Genomic DNA, 23,482 nt, shown 5'->3' on the forward strand with positions numbered 1-23,482 from the left:
CTCATCCGGGCTGAATCACATTGTACCACTTGCCCCCACAATATTTTTGTTAAAAATCCACTAGTTTTTGCCCTGAAATTGACTGGGTAATCCAATAAGTATGTTTATTTAGTTTATAAAGGTCTCTGCTAACATCTGACTTACATACACTAAGAGAACACTGCCACTTTCTCTTTCTCCCACCTGCTTTTATTGGTGCCTGCTTTACTGGCATTTGTGTGCTTACCACTGTCATCCAAGACTTCTGTCCTGGGTTTTGGTCATGCATTCCTTCCAGCACCCCTCCTCAGGAACAACGACTACAGAAGTCTCATTGCAAAAATTTTGTTTGTGGAATCTTTCTCTACGAGTAGCTATTCAGGGCCCAGCACAAGCTATTCTCGGTCAGAGTTAGGTACAGTGCAGTAACATTCTACTAAATCAGTATCCTCAGGAAAGAGGGACGGAGATTATTAAATATGTACATTATCCACTTTTTTATAATTCTAACCCACACACTAAAAGTTGCATAATAACTCCAAATGAGACAGAGATGTTAGCTTTTGAAATTATTTTCTGAGTTTGCCCTCTTGGGGATTAAATTTCAAAATACTTCTAAATCATCTTTTCCAATGCAAACACAATTTCTTAGATTAATACCATTAATGCCTACACTGAAAGTTAAGTATTTTGAATAGGCAATAATTGGATTACGGTTTTGAAAAGCAAAAATGGAGAAAAGAAGCATGACTGCTAACTTTTTGTCTGTGCTTAATAGAACCAGCACTCATTCATTCCCCTTTGTTTATTCATTAGACCCTTGAAGCTACCTGCACTCATGTGCAGATGCATATTTCTAAACTAAATATTTCTGCACATTCATTTTGCATTTACATTTTTTCTATTTAGTAAAATGAGAGGACACTAAATTATATGAAAATAAATGAAGAGCCATTAATATCTGTTCTTGGCAATGGAATCTCAGGTTATTATTTTTCTTATGAGTAACTGCATTAGTCAGGATTCTCCAAAGAAACAGAACCAGGATGCATATCTAGATGTAGATATATATTATCTATCTATCCAGATGGATATACAGATACACATACATATCCTGGCTCTGTATGGTGTGTGTGTGCACTCGTGTGTGTATGTATGAGAGAGAGCGATTAATTGATGTTAAGCAATTGGTTCATGTATTTATGGGGGCTGATAAGTCCAAATTCTGCAAGGTGGGCATTCAGGCTGAAGGCTCAGGGAAGAAAGGCAGTGAAGTCCAAAGGCCATCCACTGGCAGATTGCCTCTTCTTCCTGGGCAGATCAGCCTTTTTCTAACAAAGCCTGTGACTGGATGAGGCCCACCCACATAATAGAGACTAATCTACTTTCTTCAAAGTCTAGTAATTTAAATGTAGATCTCATATAGAAAATACCTTTACAGCAACACGTAAACTGGTATTTGACCCCATGTCTGGGTGCCCCAGCCTAGCCAAGCTGTCACATAAAATTAAACATCACAGGAACCTACCAGTGGCTGCCTTCACTCAGTCATTTGTTATGAGCACTGGGCTTCTTTCTATATGGTTTCCTGAGGATGCTTTTCCATGCCAGTCTCAAGGTGTCTTATTAGGCATGACTGTGGCCTCTGCAGCCTCCTCCAGAACCCTGTGCTTGTTCATCTCAAAAACTTTTCTGACTACAAGAACAGCCATGACTCAGATGCAAGAGTAGCAACATCTGCAAATGGAGTCTGATCTCAGAGGATGAGTGACCCGGACATTCCCAAAGCACCAGTGGTGCCTGCATCCCATCATCACTGATGTTCCATGACAGTTTCCAGTCCCCCACAAAGGGTGACATCCCTGTGAGCTGCTGCCTAAGCTAACTATGAGCCCGCTCGAAGCTCACACACCCCCACGTGCCTCCCTAGCGCCCTCCTTGCAGGACCGCCAGAGCCTCATTTCTGGACCATCAGCTTCCAGCAGTAACAGTGCCAGCCCCTCACCAAGCCCCCTGCCTATTTTGTGGCCAGCAAGAGCGCAGCTGTCATCAGTGCAAGTTGATGAATGGAGGAATTAATGAATGAACACAAGTATTCTGTCATGAAAACAATGGAATTCTCTCAACCCTTATAATGATTTTCTAGAAACTCCTTTAAGGACCCAAGTTCTACACTTCCCAAATTTTAATCAGACATTCTGTCTCACTCTTGCCATTTTCGTGAAATAGCAGAGACACCAAGCAGGCCTCACAATGTATTAATAGCAAACAAAGGTGAGGTAAGAACAGACGATTAAATAGACAATTACAACGCACAAGTGTTTAGGGTAACTCAGTCACGGTGGTACTAACTCCGCATCCCCTCCCGCCACTGCACACTCCTCCTCTGCCCAGCTTTGCCCAGCTCTGTGCCCAGAGAAGTGAATACCTGCAACTGACTTATCAAGGAGGCTTTGCCCTCTGGCTTGAAACTGGTGTCAGCCACGGGAATCACTGACAATTTGGGGCTAGGAAGCAGGAGGGGAAAAGCCTTTCTTCTCCACTTTCCGCCAGCTTCAGCACCGTTGTTCTGCCAGTGAATGTGTCCAGCCAAGATCACTGTCCCCACCACCCTCTGCCACCGCGGCCCCTCCCGCAGCTCCAGCCATCACTGGAATCGAGCGACTGCTGGGAATGGCTGCTGTGTCTGCTCCTCCCTCGGGCCTCGGCAGCAGTTGCTGGTTCTCTCAATCCTGACCACACCCCTATAATCTGTTTACTAAGGGATACTCCTGGATACTGACTCCCTTCTCTCCCTTTATATCTAAATGAACTCAAGACGTAAATATAACAATTTAGACCATCTAAGCGCTAAAATGAAGCTTAGGTAACCAGTAGGGGCTCTTAGACACTGTGAAGGCTCTCAAGCCCTTGCACTAGTGCTGGAAAGGGTAAAGGAAAATAAGATAGTTATGTTTAAAAACAATTAAGTTTCTCTCTTATAAAGATACCACATATGACAAATAGAACAAACAGCTTGTAACAGACACATTTGTCTTTTAACTCAACCTCCAATTCCCATTCTCTCCCATTTTTTCCTGGCAGAAGTGGGTTTTGTTCAGGAATTCATTTAGCCAGCTGTTTCCACGGTGATCACTCACGCTCAGCCCCTGGGTCCAGATATTAATGGGTCCACACCTGGGTGATCCTCTACCCCCACCAGTCGTTTTTCTTTGACATGGTCATGGACATGGCTGCGGAACTGTTGGGAAGTTCGCCGTCTCCTCACCTGCTGTTAGGTTCCACCTTATCCCTTTGTTCAAACCAATGGTCTTTCATTCATTCACCAGCTCACTCATTTATTGGTTCCATGAGTACATAATTTAAATACTGCCAATAAAGGCTTCAGTGTATACATACAAGACAATATCTATTTGTCACTGAGAGACAGACTTCAGTTGAGACAGAGGTTTTCTCTACCAATGGAGATCAATCCTTAAAATAAAAAAAAAAAAAACCTCAGTGAAAACCCCATCGTCTCTCTTGATTGTAGTCATCCGGGCTAGAAGATGCTTGAAATTATTTAACAAGGTCAAAATATAAAGAAAAGAGAAAACAAAAACAGAGAGAAGTGGGGATTCTGGGGGTTCCAGCGTTTTCATTAGGTTCCTCAGAAACTTGACTGTCTTTGCTTTAGGTTTTCAACGACACACCTTATTTGCTTTCAACCTTTAGGTCTTTAAGTCCCAATAAAAATATACCAAGGGCAATGTGAATTTTGGACAGTGCTATCTGTTTTGTTTTGGTGACATTTACCTTTTCAGCCAGAAGGAATTCTAAGCCCATGGGATAACTCAGTAACTAACACTGGCAGTATACAGGATGAAAAGCCTGTTTCTGTGACTGAAAACTGGGAAAGGTAAAGAGAGTGTTGCAGAGAGTGGCTGTCAGGAACCTGGGTCCTAGAAACCCTAAACATGAAACTGAAGCCCCAGTTCTTCCATTTACCTGCTTGATCTGTCATGTTTCAATATGAAATAGATGAAACATTAGAAATAGGGGCACTGGGGTCAGGCATGGTGGCTCACACCTGTAATCTCAGGACTTTGGGAGGCCGAGGCAGGTGGATTACCTGAGGTCAAGAGTTTGGGACCAGCCTGGTTAACATGGCAAAACCCTCTACTAAAAATACAAAAATTAGCTGGGTGCACTGGGACACACCTGTAGTCCCAGCTGCTCGGGAGGCTAAGGAAGGAGAATAACTTGAACCTGGGAGGCAGAGGTTGCTGTGAGCGGAGATTGCACTACTGCACTCCAGCCTGGGCAACAGAGCAAGACTCTGTCAAAAAAAAAAAAAAAAAAGAAAAGAAAAGAAAAGAAAAAGAAAAAGAAAATAAATAGAGGCATCAGAGTAGAATTTTGTCATTAAGGGACTATTTCAAAGGCGTGGGTATAGGAGAACCACAAGGGAGAGCTCAGTAGCCCAGGACTTGTAGCAGAAGAGCTGTTACCAGGCGGTAGGCCTGAAAAGATGAAATGAAGGTACAGGTACCAGATGACAGAAGGAGAATTGTGTGGATCTGGTCACCTAGAGAGAAACCTGCCCAAGGGAGTACCAGAAAGGAAGCCAGGAGAATATGTGCCTTTATCTCCTGCCAGAGAAGAAGCCTGGAGAATAAATGTCTTTATCTCCTGACTAGAGCTTCCTCCTGGGTAAACCTGCATGGAAGCCAGAGATCAGGGAGGACCTTCCAGAACAGAGAACAGTGCAGAGTGCAGGAGGCTGCAGAGGGGCTACCAGAAGAGACCCCACATCCCCTGCAATATTACTTACGCTGAGCCTCTCTGCTCCTCACCTGTGAGGCAAGGAGGTGGCAATGCCCCTGCTATGGTAATAAAGTTAGAATGCAGAAAAGACACTGAAACACAGACACTGGCAGATACAGCTTCATCAATAGGCAGCTGCTGTCAATGCTGTTGCCATCCATTTACTTCAGAAAGACAACAGTATCATTTGTATGATGTAGAACAGATTTGATAAAAGCTGGGGGGAGCAAGGGAGCATGTGATTCATGTAAGCTACAGCCTGACCACATCTCAGGTTCTTTTCTGCTTTTTCTGCTGCTCAGCTTTGTAAAGGAACAGCAAGGTGAATCCCCAAGGAACTAAAACAAAGAAGGGAAAATGGGAGGCAGAAGTCAGCAGGCAGAGGAAGTGGTGTGTTGAAAGCCAGAGTAGGAGGGTGCACAGTGGCTTCCAAAGTCCAAGTCTTTCCAGAGTAGTTGCCAAAGCGGCTTGAGGAGCAGGGAAAGGTGAGCTAGCAGGAAAGACAGGGGTGAGGTCGGGGCACACCCTGGGTGACCTGCCATCCATGAAGTTGAACTTTTATAAGACAAACAATGGCAATCCATTGCATGATTTTAAGCAGGATTTTGTTGTGAAAACCTTCATCTTTTAAAAAATCAATTAATACCATTAGAAATAAAACAGGAAAGATCACCATAGATCCTCCAGTCTTTAAAAACATAACAAGGAATACTATGAACAACTTTATACCACAGATTCAACAAGGTAGATGAAACAGACTGTTATGATTTCTATGGTTACAATTTGTTCCTAATTTGATCTTAACGTCCCCCTATTCAGAGTAGCCATAGTCCAGAGAACCACACTTCAGAAGAAACCTGAACAGGGAAATTAGATTTCAGTGTGTGCTTCAGGTGAGACGTATGAGGAAGTGAAACCAAAACGTGTAACACAGAAGAAGATTTTTACTCACAAGTCCCAGAGAGGTTAGCCGTGCCAAAGGGAGGCTGATGGAAAGTTCACAGGGAGCCAGAAGCTTAATCAGTGGGTGGAAGCAAGAGAGAAAGAGAGGAACCATGGGATCAGGCCTTTATTGAAGTCTATGGATGTCACTCCTTAGGCTTTCCTGAGGAAGTTGTGAGTGGCTTCTTTAAAGAAAGCACATGCGAAGAGAGAACTTACTTGCATGACTTTGGGGTTGACCATCAGGTTCAACCATAGTCAGCAGCTGCGGGGTTTGGGAGTCAGTGGGATGAGGAACACGCAAGCTACATCACAAACAACCACATAGAGAGGGGAGACTTTAACCAGGGCAAAGGTCTCAGGGTACAACTTGCTTTCAAACCACTTATGTCAGGCCTAAAAATGGTATTTGAGGCAGCGACTGTATTAAACTAATTCATAATTAATAATTCCTAAAATAATTCCTAAATAATAATTCCTAAAATAATAATTTCTAAAAACCACACACTACTAAAATTCAAACAAGAGAAAATACTCCAAGCTTCCACCAAATGCTAGAGCCTTTTTCTCCTCTGCATTCACCTGGTGAATGCGGAAGACAGAGGGTGGAGATGGGTACACTCTCCTTCAGTAGCTTGAACTCAGTATTTCACACATCACTTTGTCTTACACCACATTAGTGAGAACCAGTCATATGGTCCCATTTAGATGCAAGAGCTGAAAAATATAGTCTTAGTTGTATACCTAGAAAGAAGAAATCATGGATACAGGTGAGGGCACAGAAAAACCTGTGAGGACTGCCTCCTTTAATGTTTGAGATTTATGTTCATACTAACCCACATCACTGTTACTGGCATCATCATCATCATCATCATCATCGTTAACATTAATTGATCATCACTATGGCAAGGCACTGTTCACTGTTGTCTTTCTTTCTTTCTTTCTTTTTTTTTTTTTTTTTCGACAGAGTTTTGCTCTGTTGCCCAGGCTGGAGTACAATGGTGCAATCTCAGCTCACTGCAACCTCCCCATCCTGGGTTCAAGCGATTCTCCTGCCTCAGCCTCCTAAGTAGCTGGGATTACAGGCATGCACCACCACGCCCAGCTAATTTTTGTATTTTTAGTACAGACGAGGTTTCACCATGTTGGTAAGGCTGGTCTTGAACTCCTGACCTGAGGTGATCCACCTTCCTCAGTCTCCCAAAGTGCTCGGATTAAAGGCATGAGCCACTGTGCCCGGCCTGGGAAGGCACCGTTCTAAGCATTAAAGAACTATTAATCCATTTAAACCTCACAGTAGTCCTATAAGGTAGATGCCATTTTAATTTCAGTTTCTAAATGAGGAAACTTAGATACAGAGGAACGGAGATATTTTCTGGGAATCACATAGCCAGGAAGCAATGAAGCTGGAGGATGAGGCCAGACAGAGCTTGTACAGTGTCATCCCAGAGACATTTTTGGTTCTTCCATAGCTCATCTCTGAAACTCTCAATAATATAACTCAATTTCCTGTTCATAAGCTGTCATCAGGAAGCAGCACCTATGTTAACTTAAGAAGATGGAAAAAAAAAGCCATGATATCTGTATCTGTCTTAAAATAGCTAGATAGATATGGATACAATTTTTCACCTCTGAAACTCTCAATAATATACATGTAACTCAATTTCCTGTTCATTGGCTATCATCAGGAACAGCAGCTATGTTAACTTAAGATGAAAAATATATATATATATGTATATATAATTATATATAGATACAGATATGGAGATATATATATATATCATGAAATAATAGTCATAAAAAAGAATGAAATCATTTCTTTTGCAGAAAAAAATGGATGAAACTGTAGGCCATAATCCTTAGTGAGATGATACAGAAACAGAAAATCAAAAGCCACATGTTCTCTTTAATAAGTAGTAGCTAAACAATGGGCACACATGGACATACAGAGTGAAATAATAGACACTGGTGATTTCAGATAGTGAGAAGGTGGGAAGGGGGTGAAAGATGAAATGTTAATACTACCTATTGGCTACCATATACACTATTCAGGTGATGGGTACACTAAAAGCCCAAACTTTATTACTATGCAATATATTCATGAAACATAACTGTACTTGTACCCTTAAATCCATACAAATAAAAAATTTAATTTCAAAAAAACAAGAAGATGGAAAAAGAAAAACAAGGACATATAAACAAACAACAAGGCTGAGAAAAACATAGATAGAAACAGAAGTATCACAGAGAACCAAATCATACAAAAGATTAACAAAATCAAAAACTGACATAATAAAACATTATTTATACAGACCATGGCAAAAACTAATCAAGATAAAAAATTAAAAGATGCAAAAAGCAAAAGATGGAACAAAAAAGAAAGTATAATTGCAGCTAGAGATTAAAATAAAAATAACATAAGAATATTATTAGTAATTATACACTAATAAACTTAAAAACCTACAAAACAGTAATAAACTTGAAACCTTAGTTGAAACAGATGCAATTCTAAAAATATATAAAATACCAAATTGGCACTAGAAGAATAGACAATATATATAAAATCTGTAAATATTAAATAAATTGGCCTTTTCTTATTAAAATTTTAAAAAAGCACAACACAACAAAACAAAATAGGCCTAACTTGCTGTCCAAGTGCATTCTACCAAAGTTTAAAGAAGTTCATTTCTTTCTTATACAAGTTCTTTCAGAAAATACAATTTGAAATACACAGCTTATTTTATGAGATTACTAGTACTCATCTTGAAACTGAGGAGACCAATATAAAAAAATAAAATCTATAGCCTCATTCACTTACAAATGTTGGTATAAAGTTCTCAAAATAAAATAGTGGCTAATCAAATCTAACAGTATATTAACGAAAATAGAACACCATGAGCAAGGAAAATTTATCCTAGGAATGCAAGGATGGTTCACTATTTTAAAACCTATTAATTTACAACATCAATATACTAAAGAAGAAAATATCATCTGAGTACTGAGTAGCCCAATTTATGCAGAAAATAATTATAACTAGGTGCTGAAATGTATCAAATAAAATAATCTAGTAGGAAACAAGAATCAATTATGAAAGCATTCAACAAAGACCTGCCAATAAAAACCAAAAGTTGATAATGTAAGCACAGGTAAAAAGACCAATGGAAGAGAACAGATTCAGACTCTTACATATATAGGAAATAGTTATGGCTCCACAGATCATGGAGAAAGATTGCTTCGTAGACATCATTGGGAAACCTGGCTCAATATGTAAGAAAAAAAATAAAACTGAATCCCTACCTCACATCATACATGGAATAAAGATCTAAGTGTAGTAGATAAAATGGAGTTTAAAAAAAAGAATAGAGGGAAGACTTTTTGATTTAGGTATGAGAAAGGCTATTTACAGCTTTCTTATTGTCTGTTTGTCCCTTTCTCTATGTTGCGGATAATTTCCTTTATTTCATTCAGTCATTCTACTGGAATTTTTATTTTAGCAGTCATATTTTAGCAGATAATCTAATTAAGTGTAAACACTCTGAAGACACTATGGACAGGTTACTTTATGTCTCTGTGGCTCAGTTTCAACTTTAAAAAATGAGAGGAGAAACAGTATCTACTTCAGAAGATTGACATGGGGATTAAATGAGGGTAGATAGATAGGCAGATAGATAGACATGCAAACACACACACACACACACACACACAGAGACAGATGAGATAGATAGATAGATAGATAGACAGACAGAGAGACAGACAGATAGATGAGAGAGAGAGAGAGAGAGAGAGAGAGATAAACATAATGCGCTTGGAACAATGCCTGGAACATAATAGCACTATATAAATTTGAGTTATTGTTATGATTACTATTATTATTATTTACTAGTCTGCCAAGTAGACTCACCAATCTCTGGCCTCAGAATTAGTGGGATTCACTTAGTTGTCATCACTGGCAGTGCTGGACCACACAGTGCTCCCCTGGCTAGGACAGAATCTGCACCCTAAGCTCAGCCCAGGAAAGAGGAGAGGACATAGGTCCTCAGAGGAGCAGGTCTGAAACAAGGGTGAGGAGGCACCTCTACCCCATAAAGTTCCCAAATTCATCAACCCAGAAGACTGCTTCTGCCCCCAAGGTGGCTTAACACAGCACAGGGTTGCTTTTTACTCATTCTCACAATGTTTGCTACAAGACCAGGAGACTACCTAAAATAACTCTCTCCTGCACAGAAGCCCAGGGAGGCTCCACCAGCATGTAATTGCCTCCTACCCATTACATGTGGCTCCACAAGGCCCAACAGGAGAAGCGGGTACCAGAGGGTCTTGCACCAACTCTTAAGGGCTTCAGCTCAGAAGTGGCCCACATTAATTCCACCACAGGCCACTGGGAAGAACTAGATGCAGGGCTTATACTTGGTTAAATAGTATCCTCCCAAGACATATGTCCTCCTGGAACTTGTGGATTTGACCTTATTTGGAAAGAGGGTCTTGGTCTATTCACAGTTTCAGTAAAAATGTACAAGATTAAGGGATCCTTTGTTGAATTTTACTTAGAATCCTACAATTTCCATTGACAACATGGGTTGCAGCATAGGGTGATGGTGGATGTGAGAACACAGACAGGGTCATTGTGATCAAGTTAAAGTGAGATCATGCTGAACTAGGGTAGGCCCATGCAATGAGTTTTCTCCTTATAAGAAGAGGAAGATTTGGACACAGATTGGAGAGATGCAGCCACAAGAATGCCAGCAACCACCAACAGTTAGAAGAGGCACAGAAGAAGCTTTTCTGGAGGCTTCAGAGGAAGCATTGTCTGCCAACACCTTGATTTTGGGCTTCTGACCTCAACAGAGAGACAAATTTCTGTTGTTTTAAGCCACTAAATTTATGCTACTTTGTTATAGCAGCCACAGGCAACCAATTCATGGCCCCACCCAGCTTCGATGCCTTAAATGGGCCACATGCCCAGATGAACTTCACCAGGTTGTCTCCAGCACTAACTCTCTGTTGTGCTCCTGAGCTGTTCTGCAATCCACCCCCTCTCCTTCCTCCGGGGCTCCATGCAGTTCACCAAAATGCCCCTTCACATTCACTGGTGTACATCTGTGCAGCTTGGATATATATCCTAGGGTTCAGACCAGTGACAGTAGCAGATGCAGCTCATTCCTACAGAGAAAGACCAGGAACATCAAGAGGGTGCCATGGAAACCACAGAGTCAAATTAAACATGAATCATGGCTTTTCATCCACAGCACCAGTACACACATGCACACACACACACACACAAACGTGCCCACCTCCACTAACTGTCGCACAGAGTTCAACTGCATATTCCTAGGACGTGTCCATCTTTTGGATGCACAGCACCCCTCAACCGGGTTCAGCAAGCATGACATGGGCTAGTGGCCTGGCTAAGGGCTACAGCCACTAATAGGTTGTCTGCCGCTTTGGGAAGGCGGGGTCCAGACCATTGCCATTCATTGATTCATATCCACGCTTTGCTGCAGCAAACGGTTTTAAATTGATGCTTGGTATAAAGGCTTTTATGACTGCAATCCATATTTCAATTCTTGCCATAAAATAATAATTTGAGAAATGCAGAGAAATACACTGTTAACAATTTAACATTTACTTTCAATAAATAGGAAACATTTTACAGAGAACTGCAGCCCATTATGGAAACCATAATTCATGCTCTGTGCCAAGAGAATGTATTCTCAATTGCATTGCACCCTGTGCCCAGCTACAAAACTCGAGACATCCTTTGCATTATAAATTCTCATTATGATAGATTAATAAATATAGTGTTAAAATGTCCTGCTGAATGCAGCATGCACCATTTTAAATGAAGAGACCGAAACATATCAGCCTTTCTTGCAGGAATGGCAGAATTAAAATTGCCCCTTATTTATACAAGGCAACTATAAATGCTAAAATGCAGATTATCATGCATTCAGAACGATCCTGCCTCTGTAATTCCCCTGCTAATTTATACATTCTGCAGTTCCCAAAGCAGCAAATCTCTCATCTTCTCCTGAACTTTTCAGAAAATACCAGTATTTGAGTCTTGAAATTACATTGCATTTAAGCAGCACTATGAATTCTTCACCTGTTAAGATCTTTTCATCCAGTGCTATTATGACTTGCTTTTATGATCCTCTGCCCTGATTGGCTTCTATTCTGTAATTTAGACCTAATAAGACATAAGGGGTCAACGGCACAAAGGCAGAAGTACTATTCACCTTATCGTGGGAGCAGTAATAAAAAGATGTCAGGTGAGAGAAACATCAGAATTTCAATGAATTAGAATTGGAAGCGAGAAATGAGTCTGCTGTTTATTTTGCTGGTTACAGAAAGCTTTTTTCTCTCTACGTCCAGGAAGAAGTGCTATTCAGATACAAGACTGTCATCAAAGGAAAAAAAAATAACTGAATTAAACTTTTAAGTGTGTCATTGTGTGTGCAAAGAAATTCCCAGATCAAGTCACAAATACTATATTAATAATGGCTCGGGATTTTCTTCCCTATCTTCCAGAGCATACTTTGAGAAACTTCTGTGTGTGTGTGTGTGTGTGTGTGTGTGTGTGTGTGTGTGTGTAGAGAGAGAGAGAGGAAAACAAAATAAATTCCCTCTAAAGTAGTTATGTTATTTTTCTTAACAGTTTTGAGATGAAAGTGGGTACAGATAAACAAAAAGGGGGAAGTTCAGTTTATTTAATTCCCCAGCTAATATGCACGTGATATTTCTGTACTTTAATATCATAATGGAAATATCACTTGATTTAAGTCTCTTTAAAACTGTGAAATTGAGCAGTGTAGGGTTTGCATATTTGTGCCTGAGAGCCACGTGGGTTAAACCAGTTGGTACACTTACTTCCACTGAGTTTGAATTTGTGAATAGCCTCCAATGGGAACATAAAGCAAGAAGCGAAACACGCATGGGAATTTGGGGCTGACCCAAGGGGACAGGCTGGCTGGGCAAGGCCAGGACAAGTTTTGTCTGCCTGCTGGTTCAAGAGTGCCGTTGAGTCTGGCTTTGCCAGACTGAGCTGCTCCCCTCCCATCGATGGCATCCACCATCTCCTTCTCCTTTGTGTCTATTGTAAAACAAAATGCAAGGACTCTGATGCATCCACCACCACCTTCCCCGCTTGTGCATATTGTAAGTTAAAATGATAGGACTCCAAGCAACATTGCACAAAGGGTACCTAATTTTCTCCTTGTTGTTCACCAAAACTGAAATCTGAATTCAAAGGTGAGTTAGGACGGGGGTTGTCTCACTACAGCATTTAAAAAAAAATCTCGAGAACACGGGGCCCGCCCGGCTCGGCCTCCCAAAGTGCTGGGATTACAGGCTTGAGCCTGTAATCCCAGCACTTTGGGAGGCCGAGACAGGCGGATCACGAGGTCAGGAGATCGAGACCATCCTGGCTAACACGGTGAAACCCCGTCTCTACTAAAAAATACAAAAAACTAGCCGGGCGAGGTGGCGGCGCCTGTAGTCCCAGCTACTCGGGAGGCTGAGGCAGGAGAATGGCGCTAACCCGGGAGGCGGAGCTTGCAGTGAGCTGAGATTGCGCCACTGCACTCCAGCCTGGGCGACAGAGCCAGACTCCTCAAAAAAAAAAAAAGAAGAAGAAAAGAAAGGGAAAAAAAAGAAAAGAAAAAAGAAGAAACAGCTGGAGAAGCCTGAGGAGTGGTCTGGAACTCTCCTCTGCCAACTGGCCCATGATGGGGAGCATTATTCTGTGTAATTATAAGCAGGACCACCATAAGAAGAGGAAGCTAGAGGCAGGCAAGTTTCAGCTGACCATAAAGAAAGAGCCCCCTTACACTCAGAGGTGCTGAAACTACGGTGGCCTGTTGTGAGGGAGGGCTTGTGCCCTCTGGTTCCAGAAGTGGGGAGCAGGCCTGCCGGGAAGTCTGGAAGTGGGGGGCAGACCTGCGAGGAAGTCCGGAAGTGCAGGGCAGGCCTGCGGGGAAGTCCAGAAGTGGGGGGCAGGCCTGCGGGGAAGTCCGGAAGTGGGGGGCAGGCCTGTGGGGGAGTCCGGAAGTGGGGGGCAGGCCTGCTGGGAAGTCCGGAAGTGGGGGGCAGGCCTGTGGGGAGGTCCGGAAGTGGGGAGCAGACCCAGACCTGTCGGGGGGTCTTTATGTTGGGGATGGATTCTGAGATTCTGGCCTTCTGTGGGGATTGTCTCTGTGTTGACAACATTGTGGGAGCCCCAGGGTGTCCTGAACTGGACTTTGGTTTACAAACCTGAATGTACCAAGAAATGGAGGTGGATTATCCATGGCCAATAGGTGGCATCTCTTAGGTGAAGGAAAGTGAGATTTGATAGGTGGATCCAGTGCCGTTTGCATCTCACACACAGACTTTCTTAGCTAAAGCAGCCTCTTCTGGAACATGGTGCTACAATAAAATAAAATGAAGGCCAGGCTTGACAGTCTCTTGAACAGACAAAACTGGCTAGTCCACAAAAGGAAATTTAGTTTGTTTCTTGTAAATGCCTCTGATCATTAAAAAACTTCAGTCACCTTACAAAAATGGAGTAAGATGATCCCTTTTAACCAACGTCTGCTCTCAGAAAACCCCATTGTGTCAGCAGTCACTGCAAAGGGTAAATGACTGCCTCATTTTTGCATTCTAACCCAGCCTGAGCTTCCTCTTACCACCTTAGGTTTGAAGTCTCCTGGTTCTCAAATTGTTCTTTTGCATACGCAATAAACTTCAAATTTTTAAAGTTTATCTGACTTTATTTTTGACAACGGTCAGTGAAATCTCCTGGGTGGTTTAAAGGTTTGGCAGTGGCTGAGCTGAAATTTCCCCTTGCTGAACCAGAACAGGATGAGAACTCTGCAGGAAGCCCAGGGAAAGGAACGCTGGCTTTGGAGTCAGCCAGAATTGGGTCGGAATCCCCACTTCATAAGCCACTTAACCTCTCTAAGTTTTACTTCCTCATTTATAAGATAATGAGAGCAATACTTTCTGACAGGGTTGTTATAAATTTTAAATATCCCTAGCACTTATGAGGCACCCAATAAATTTTAGCCATTATAAAAAAGTTAATTGAGAATGCTACAGATTGACTGCAATTGACATCTTTGCACAGAAAAGACTTCCTCAGCATTTTCTAGCTGTCTCTTGGTTTAACTTCAGATGCTCAAAACAATCACAGGGGAAACCATCCGCAATCCACAGACAGAAGATCCCCAGAGATGACATAGGAAGGTGTACACCCTTCTCATGTATTCTAAAATGTCCAATGGGCCAGCATTGCCCAGGGAAGAGGGATGATTAAAACAAATAAACAAACTTCTACTCTGCCAAAAACACTGTCAAGAGAATGAGAAGACAAGGTTTCTTTTCTGAGGTTTGAGGTTTTCACAGTAATCTTTCTGCAAAATCCTGCTGACCAACAAGAACCCCAAAACACTTAAAAACCTTGTCAAGATGTAGCCAGAGCATTCAGCCAGCAGTCTAATTTTTCCAGCAGCATCACAAAAAGATGGAAAATGCTGGCTGCCCATTCAGGCTTCATCCACGTGTGCTCCCATCTGAAGTAATTAGTCAAGACGTTGGTCAGCTCTATGCAAAAACGACAGGCACACAGCTACACATGATAAAAGTGATGATTCTCCAGTAATCTTGAGATCTCAATCTTGAGATGCAATATTGTTCAAAGTCCTGTGTATTTTTTTAAATTCATAAGCTTTATTTTTTAGAGCAGTTTTAGAATCACAGCAAAATTGTTTATAAAGTACATAGAGTTCTGGTATAGCCCCTGGGCCCGGGCACACACAGGTTTTTACATCATCAAAAGTCCCACTAGAGCTTACTACAATTTGTTACATTTGTTACAACTGATGACCCTACCTTGACACATTAGTATCACCCAGAGTCCACGGTTTACATTAGGATTCACTCTGTTGGCTTGAAGACATGGTCAATGACACTCATCCACCATTATGATGTCATACAGAGTAATTTCATTGCCCTAAAAACCCCCTATGCTCCACCCATTCATGCCATCCCTCACCCCACTACCTGGCAACCACTGACCTTTTTACTGTCTTCATAGTTTTGCTGTTCCCAGAATGTCATATAGTAGGAAATGTACAGTAGTCAGCCTCTTCGGATTGACTTCTTTCACTCAGCAATATGTATTTCAGGTTGCCCCATGTCTTTTCATGGTTTGATGACTCATTTATTTTTAGCATGGAATAATACTATATTGTCTGGATATACCACAGTTTATTTATCCACTACCTTCTGAAGACATCTTGATTGCTTCCAGTTTTGATATACCAATAAAGCTACTATAAGCATCTATATGCCTGTGTCCATGTGAACAAAAGTTTTCAACTCTTTTGAGTAAATACAAGAGAGCACAATCGCTGGATCCCTTGGTTTAGTTTTGTAAGAAACCACCACACTGACTAAGTGGCTGTAGCATTTTGCATTCCCGTCAGCACCAAATGGGGGTTCCTATTGCTTCACATTCTCGCCAGCATGTGGTGGTGTCAGTGTTCTGAAATCTGGCCATTCTAATGGGTGTGTAGCGGGATCTTATTTTTGTTTTAATCTGCAGCTCCCTAATGCCATATGATGTCAAGCATTATTTCATATAAATATTTGCTGTTTCTTTGTTTGTTTGTTTTGAGACAGAGTCTCACTCTGTCACCAGGCTGGAGTGCAATGGCGTGATCTCAGCTCACTGCAACCTCCGCCTCCCAGGTTCAAGCAATTCTCCTGCCTCAGCCTCCCAAGTAGCTGGGATTACAGGCACATCCCACCATGCCTGACTAATTTTTGTATTTTTAGTAGAGACAGGATTTCACCGTGTTGCCCAGGTGAAACTCCTGGCCTCAGGTGATCCACCTACCTCGGCCTCCCAAGGTGCTGGGATTACAGGCATGAGCCACCATGCCCGGCCATGATTTGTCCTTTGTGTGTCTTCTTGGTGAGTTGTCTGTTGAGGTCTTTTGCTCAATTTGAAACGAGATTGTTCACTTTCTTATTGTTGAGTTTTAAGAGTTCTTTGTATATTTTGTACAGCAGGATTTTTTTTTTTTAATCAGATGTGTCTTTTGCAAATATTCTAGTCTGTGGCTTGTCTTCTCGTTCTCTTGACAGTGTTTTTGGCAGAGTAGAAGTTTGTTTTGTTCATTTGTTTTAATCACCCCTCTACTCTGAGCAATGCTGGCCCATTGGAAATGTTTGAATACAATTTTGGTTTTCCACCCCACAAACACCCCGTTGACTCCTGGGGGATTCAGCTGTAGCGTTCACTATTGGAGACACTCCTGCTTTTTGTCCAGAGCCCCCAGTAGTGATGGCATAAGACTGGCAATGTCCTTGGTGTCCTGAAATACAGCCCCACTGTGGGTGCTCTGCCAATACCCAGCCCATGTTTGTCTGGATTTAGAGGATCCAGGGTGCTAATGGAAGGCGGCCTCCAACTGTGCGAACACATCCAAACGAGAGAAAGAGCAGTGGTGTGTCATTACCAGCACCGAAACTCCGTGATCGTGCCTATCCTCTAAACGACCGTGCTGATTCAATAGTAATTAATTCCTCAACAGCCTGAATTAAATAATCAAGTATGTTGCAGGTAATGCAATTACAGTAGTTATTTAACACTTAATGAAACATTCTTATGAGTATGGACATGGCAAGTCTTCCCTCTGTCTTGAAGTAACCCGTGTCCATGGAATGAGCCTCACTCCCCTGAGGACCTAAGGATTCAATTGGTAATTCATGGTCCCCCGTGGGACCACATCACTAGGTGAAATCTAGCCCGATTTCATCAGCCTCTGGCCCAGGTTGCCCTGTATGCCAGCACCATGCCAGTACTGACCACCAGCAGTCAGCCCAACCAGCACCCCAGGGCCTACCATACCAAAACAGGGATGGGGAGGCTCAGTATAGATGCCATACCAGCAGTGGACACAGGGCCCCTGATGAGGATGCACAGTGCAGGCTTGGTGGAGCTGATGAAAAACAGACAGAAATGAAGATGAGAGCCAGAAAGAGGCAGTGTCCTTCACAACCGTCCCTCAGGCTCCAGTGTGCACCATCCCAGACTCGGGGCTCTAAGATCAGACTCCTAGGACAAGTGCTCAAGGCCATGTTTTAGGTTTTGCCTGAATTTGACTATGGCCAGGCCTGTTTCTTTCCTTTCAGACAGTCTGAAGGATCAATGGCAGGATTTCAACGGCACCTCCAAAGGGTAGGGCCTTTGGCAAAGACGCCGCTTCTGCCTTGGGATCATCTCATCCTGACACATCCTCATGGGGTAGAATAAACATGTTTATACGGAGATGTTGATATGACTCGGGAGACTGGATTATGTGTGGACTGGATATCAGGGTTTTAATCGCCTTCCCTTGTGACTTGACATTACTAAACAAATGGATTGGGCTGAGCATGTATTTCCTGTTAATAAAGATTATACTGTGTTCTTCCCATCTCCATGGGAATAGTTGATGTTAGAGAAGTCAAAATGCCATACCTAAGGCGTTTTGGCCCTTCCTAGGTATTTTTCTTTAGAAAGTTTGGTATTTTTGTTTGTTTTAGCCTTGAAATGAGCAAACTTCCTGTGTCTGGCTTATTTCACTTAATATAATATCTTCCAGCTTCACCCATGTTGTGGATAATGACAGGACTTCCTTCCTTTTTAAGGCTGAATAGTATTCCACTGTGTAGATGTATCACATTGTCTTATCCACTCGTCTTTTGATGGACACCCAAGTTGATTCCATAACTTGGCTATGTGACTAGTGCTGTAATAAACATGAAAGTCCAAGTATCTTTTTTACATACTGATTTCATTTCCTTTGGCTATATACCCAGTAAAAAGTTGACCTCATAGAAGTAGAGAGTAGAACCACCCCGAGGCTGGGGTGGTTAGGACAGAGAAAGGGTTGGGGAGATGGTGGACAAAGAACACATATTTACAATGAGATAGGAGGAATAAGCTCAACTCTTCTGCTGTACAGCATGGTGACTACAGTGAATGACAATATATTGTATTCTCGAAAACTGCTAGAGACTGACTGGTAAGTGTTCTCACCCCAAAGATGAAAACTATATAGGTAATGCAATTATGTATATATACTTCAAAACATCCTGTTGCACATGATAAATACATACAGTTTCATACTCCCATTTTTAAATTAATTACTTCATCTTTTTAAAGATAAGCAAACGTCCTTTCACCACTCCCGCCCCTCCAGGGTGCCATGCTGACAGTGAATAGTGAAACTCACAGACAGCCCTGTCTGTAACCTTGAGGTCTGATCAGGCTATTGATGCTCTGGCTGGGAGCCGCACAGGGCAGCCTCCTCTGTAAATTCTCGCCTCTGCCCCAAAAATCCATTGTTAGGAGAGCGCTGCCATAGCAACAGAGGGCCACAAAAGGCAAAGAAACTGACAGTTACCCACACAAAGCGGGCTGGATCTGCGAGCTAATTAAAAGGTTCTCTGTTCAGGGTCACCTTCTAAATGAGGAGTGTCAGTCAGAAACCCTTGGGCATAAGCGGCTCCCCCCAGGGGCCCCCGGACACCCAACCACCCAGGCAGGTACTAGCTCTTCCGAGAATCTGCTCTGCCATTCCCCGGGTGAGGACCCCACAGGGCCCTGGTCACGCTTTGGCTGGGCCGTTTTGTTAAATGGACTAAGTCTACTTTCTGCCAGTAGGAGCACAAAACGGCAAACCCGAGTGATTGATTAAAAGCAGGCTGCTGTCCTCAGATCCTGATTTAGGTCTGATGTCATTTGAAATTGAAATTGCTTTCAGAAGCTTCTGCGGGTTCTTGAAGGCTAGCTCTTGGAGTCTTAGAAGATAGTAGGTTACTACCAGGTCTAAGCAAGGCTGGAAGCCAGAGCTTTGGTGGTTGTCTTCGCTACTCTGGGTTCTTGGGACAGGTTGACTCCAAGCATCTCCAATCGGCCAAGTGGCCTCTAGAACATGGAGTCAGGACCTTGCTCAACAAAGCCCTGGCTGCCCACTAGCATTCCTACCCCCATCACCTCCAGCCTGTCCCTGCAGGCATAGCTCACACTGTTGCCCATACTATATCCTCACCTCCAAACAAACAGCTTCACTGAAAACACAGAAGGGCTTGAATTTCTATCATCATGCTGAAGTCTGACCCTTTAGAAATCAGTGGAAGCAATGCAGGAACAGAAAGTGAAGTCCTGGAGACATGAATGCAGCCTCAAGGAGAGGCCAGAATGTTATACAGGATACAACACTTACAAAAGAAATCTGACAGCCCTGGAGAAGCAGCCAGATAGCTGAGACCAAAAACTTTGCAGCAACCTACGTGGGTTTCCCAACAGACTAAAGCAAGGAACTCCATAGCAGCTCAGCTCTGCCGCTGTCCTGGTGATGTGTCTGCAGCAGCCTCCTGGGACAATGCAGCCCCACATCTAAAGTTGCCTGGGGAGTATTTGTTGAGACTCAAGATCTGGAAAGACAGCCTCATTCAGTCATTCCTTTTCCCAGTGACCAGAGGTCCTTGCCAAGGGATTCAAACTACTTAGTGCTATGGGTTCTGGGGTCAGAACATTTACATCCCAGCTTCATCCCTTGTCTCTGTGTGAGACAAGTTACCCAATTTTCCTTCGCCTCTGTTTCATCAGCTTAAACTGATGACAATAGTTATCCTTCCTGAAGTCATGAAGGGAATTAAATAAGATAATCTGTATAATGCTTAGAAGGGTGCCTGGAGCATAGCAAGTCCTTAGTAAGCATTGGTGTGTACCTTTAGGTGCATGGTAACAAACTCTAACGTCAGAGCCTTCAAAATGCAGTTGCTTAAAAAAGAAGTATCTCTCACTAACCAGTTGCATTGTGTGCTGGCCCTAGGCAGGTGGGACAGCGCTACCCCAAGAGCCATTCAGGAGGCCCAGGTTCTTTCTATCTTGTTGCTCCACCACCTGCATTCTACCCCATGGGAAGGAAAGGGAAGGAACAGAATCTGAGACTAGTGATATCGGGCATCACAGCTCAGGACACAACCTGGGGGTGCAGAAATCACTTTCACCCATGTCCTGTCAGCCCAGACTTAGTCACATGACCACATCTGGTTCCATGGTGGTGGCAAACATAGTCCCCAGCAGTCTCCATCGTGACATTTATCACTCAATGCCACATTTCATGAGAAAACAATGCAGAGATTCATTCATGTCAAAACCAAGAGCATAGACACGTACTGTGTGAAAGGCAAAGGTGTGACAGACGTCCATCCAGGCCCACTTGAGGATGCTCCCTGTGGTCCCCAGACACACTGAGGCTTGCTGTTTTGGAGCTCCGTGGGTACTAAAGTACACAGGGAGGTAACTCCCCATGACCAGAGCTGCACGTCCCCAGGGCAGGGTCTGGAAGTTGACAGTGTATGGAACAGTCCTTCCCCATCCCTCCCTGGGGACCCTGAGCAGAGTTCCTGGGATCAATGTGCCTGGCAGGCGAGAAAGCTGTGAGCAGGGTGCATTCCAGGCTCCTATGCCCCGTCCCCACAGGACTGCATAAACTCACAAAAGCCAGGAGCGGAGGTGTGGATGAGAACTCCTGACCTTCACCTCCAAGGTAGCCTCCAGTCAGACTCCCAGTGCTAAGTGCTGCTGCTTTCTGTTACCTTGTGCACCTGCTGGTCCCTGGCCTTGACCTACCCTGGCGTTCATATCCTCTGGTCAGGCACTATTTGGGGACTTGTGCAGGCTTCTGACTGTACCCTGGCTTCCATGGAGCACATCACCTCCCATAGACCAGAGCCCTGTCTCATGTCCAGCTCCAGCCAGGCAATGCCTCAATCTCCTGTGAGCAGTTACACTTCGCCCTGATCCTCCTCCTCTTCAAATCCTCAAGGCACCTCTTGAGCCACCAAGAAGCAGCCTCTGTGAAATGCCCAGAGCAGCCTTCCACATGCAGCCAGGACTCATGGGCTGCCAGGGTCCTTGTCCTTTCACCCAGCAGCTAGGCAGAATCTCCCCAGAGGAACATGCCGACGATGCTCCCAGCTAAGTGGCCATAGCTGCTCTGGACTTCAGGCTCTCTGTTGGAGAATTAAGCCTCCAGCAACTGCTTTAATGCTCCCTATGGCCTCTGAGAGCCAAATTTCCATTTCTGTAGCTGCTACAAGGTTTGGCTCATCCATCTGCCTGGCTGCTTTATTAGACTCTATTTTTACTTATCACTAAGAGTTAAACAGACAAGGACTTCAAGATGGATGTAAACCTTTGTTAAACTTAGCCATTCTTTACTAACTTCCTTAGAAATGAAAGCCAAACCATGCACTTTCTGAAGTAATTTGGAGCATAAAGATGAAACTATTTATCAATTAATTTAAACTTAAGTGAGGCTTTTGCATACAGAGGAGCTTTAGGATTTGGTCTAATGGATTAAATTTAGACTACCCCACAAATGAATTCCAAGATCCTGGTCATATCTATTCACAAAGCTGTGACTTTCTGAAGTTTTCTTGGCAGAGTGAAATAATATATTAAAATCTGGACTCCTTGCATGTTTCCCAGAAGAAATCAGCAGGCAGTTTCTTCTACCATAAAATTAATCCATAAAGTAAATGAGCATAATAATGTAGGAAATAATTCTGTTGGGGCATTCCAGTCCTTTAATGCCAACAATATCCAGTGGAGATTTTTCTTTGTCATTCTAAGACCCTTTGAAAAATATGTCAAATCTTATCAAATCAAATTTGAAACAGACCATAAAAGATTTCCAGGAAACTCTTATGAGGATCAAAATGAAGATTTATAGCAATGGAAATAAATTTGATTTCTAAAAACGATTTTTGATAACATTGCATTAATGACCTAGGGAAATTCTTCTCAGGAGAAGTATTAGGCCACAGGTATTCAATCAGCAAAGCAACGTTGAAGTCGGGAACTTGCAAATTAAAGATAGCACCATTTGTCTTAAATCAATAAGTGGAAAGATTAAAGCAACAAAGTTCCCAAGATATAAAGTGGGAAATGAAGCCTGATTTGATTTGATTTATGTCATCCAGCTCTCAGAGACGTAAGTACCGTAAGTTCTGATTCCAAAGATTCTATAGAAGAATCAGCGGCCGGAGAAAAGGAGCAAATGATTCTACAGAAGGTGGAGGAAGATGAGGAAGAGAGAAGGATGAAGAGGAGGAGGAGGAGAATGCGGGGGATTAGAAGAAGGAGGAGGAGGTTTTTAGAGTGAAATGCCTGAATTTATTCCCCCCAAAATAGTTTGAAAAAATAGTACCAGTAACTTGGAAATTGGATTTACATCAGAACTGGAAAGACCTTATCTCATGCCGATTTGTACATGACAAACCTCAGCCCAGAAGCTGGTAGAGCCCTGGCCACCTGGTTCCAGGAGGGGAGCCAGTGGCCCAGTCTCCCCACTCACAGAAGCCCTGGGCTACCATATGTCCACACAGCAGACCCAGAGATCGGGAGAGGGGGCTCCACAGAGAGGCAATGGCAAACCATCAGCCCAGAGCCTCACAGCTATAGGTTCCTCAGACCGTGGACTCCCAGGCTCCAAGGCCACCCAAAAGCCCTGTACCTGCTCGCTCCTGAGGAGTTGAGGCCTCCTCCACAGGACCACACAAGGAAGATGCTCAAAGACTGTAGGTTTTGGTTGCATGTCCTGCTGTTCCATCTTTTTAAAAGGAGACATTGATGCCAGAAAATGGTCGACAATGTCCAGTCAGAAACCTGGCCAGGTAGGATGCTCCCAGATGTTTGTATAACGTAGAATAA

General features: G+C 43.1%; 2 long non-coding RNA genes across 6 annotated transcripts in view; both read right to left on the minus strand.

Moving 5' to 3' along the window:
• The window catches only part of LOC103884926, an 82,050-nt gene that overhangs the window by 23,805 nt on the left and 34,763 nt on the right, over positions 1-23,482 (minus strand). The gene's annotated exons all lie outside the window — the stretch shown is intronic.
• LOC116274867 lies at positions 6,879-16,414 on the minus strand. 5 transcript variants are annotated; one of them, XR_004183628.1, is made up of 5 exons: positions 15,595-16,414; positions 13,978-14,130; positions 11,964-12,124; positions 10,723-10,887; positions 6,879-7,276 (listed from the first exon to the last, which is right to left on the minus strand). It is a non-coding gene; the product is annotated as an uncharacterized LOC116274867 (long non-coding RNA). The 5 variants fall into 5 exon arrangements; XR_004183625.1 differs by lacking the exon at positions 6,879-7,276 and having other exon boundaries at positions 8,098-10,887; positions 15,595-16,412; XR_004183629.1 differs by lacking the exons at positions 6,879-7,276; positions 11,964-12,124 and adding an exon at positions 11,831-11,914 and having other exon boundaries at positions 8,098-10,887; positions 13,988-14,130; positions 15,595-16,411.

This window comes from Papio anubis, chromosome 5 (genome assembly GCF_008728515.1).
Source record: "Papio anubis isolate 15944 chromosome 5, Panubis1.0, whole genome shotgun sequence".
In the NCBI taxonomy this organism is placed as follows: Eukaryota; Metazoa; Chordata; class Mammalia; order Primates; family Cercopithecidae; genus Papio; species Papio anubis.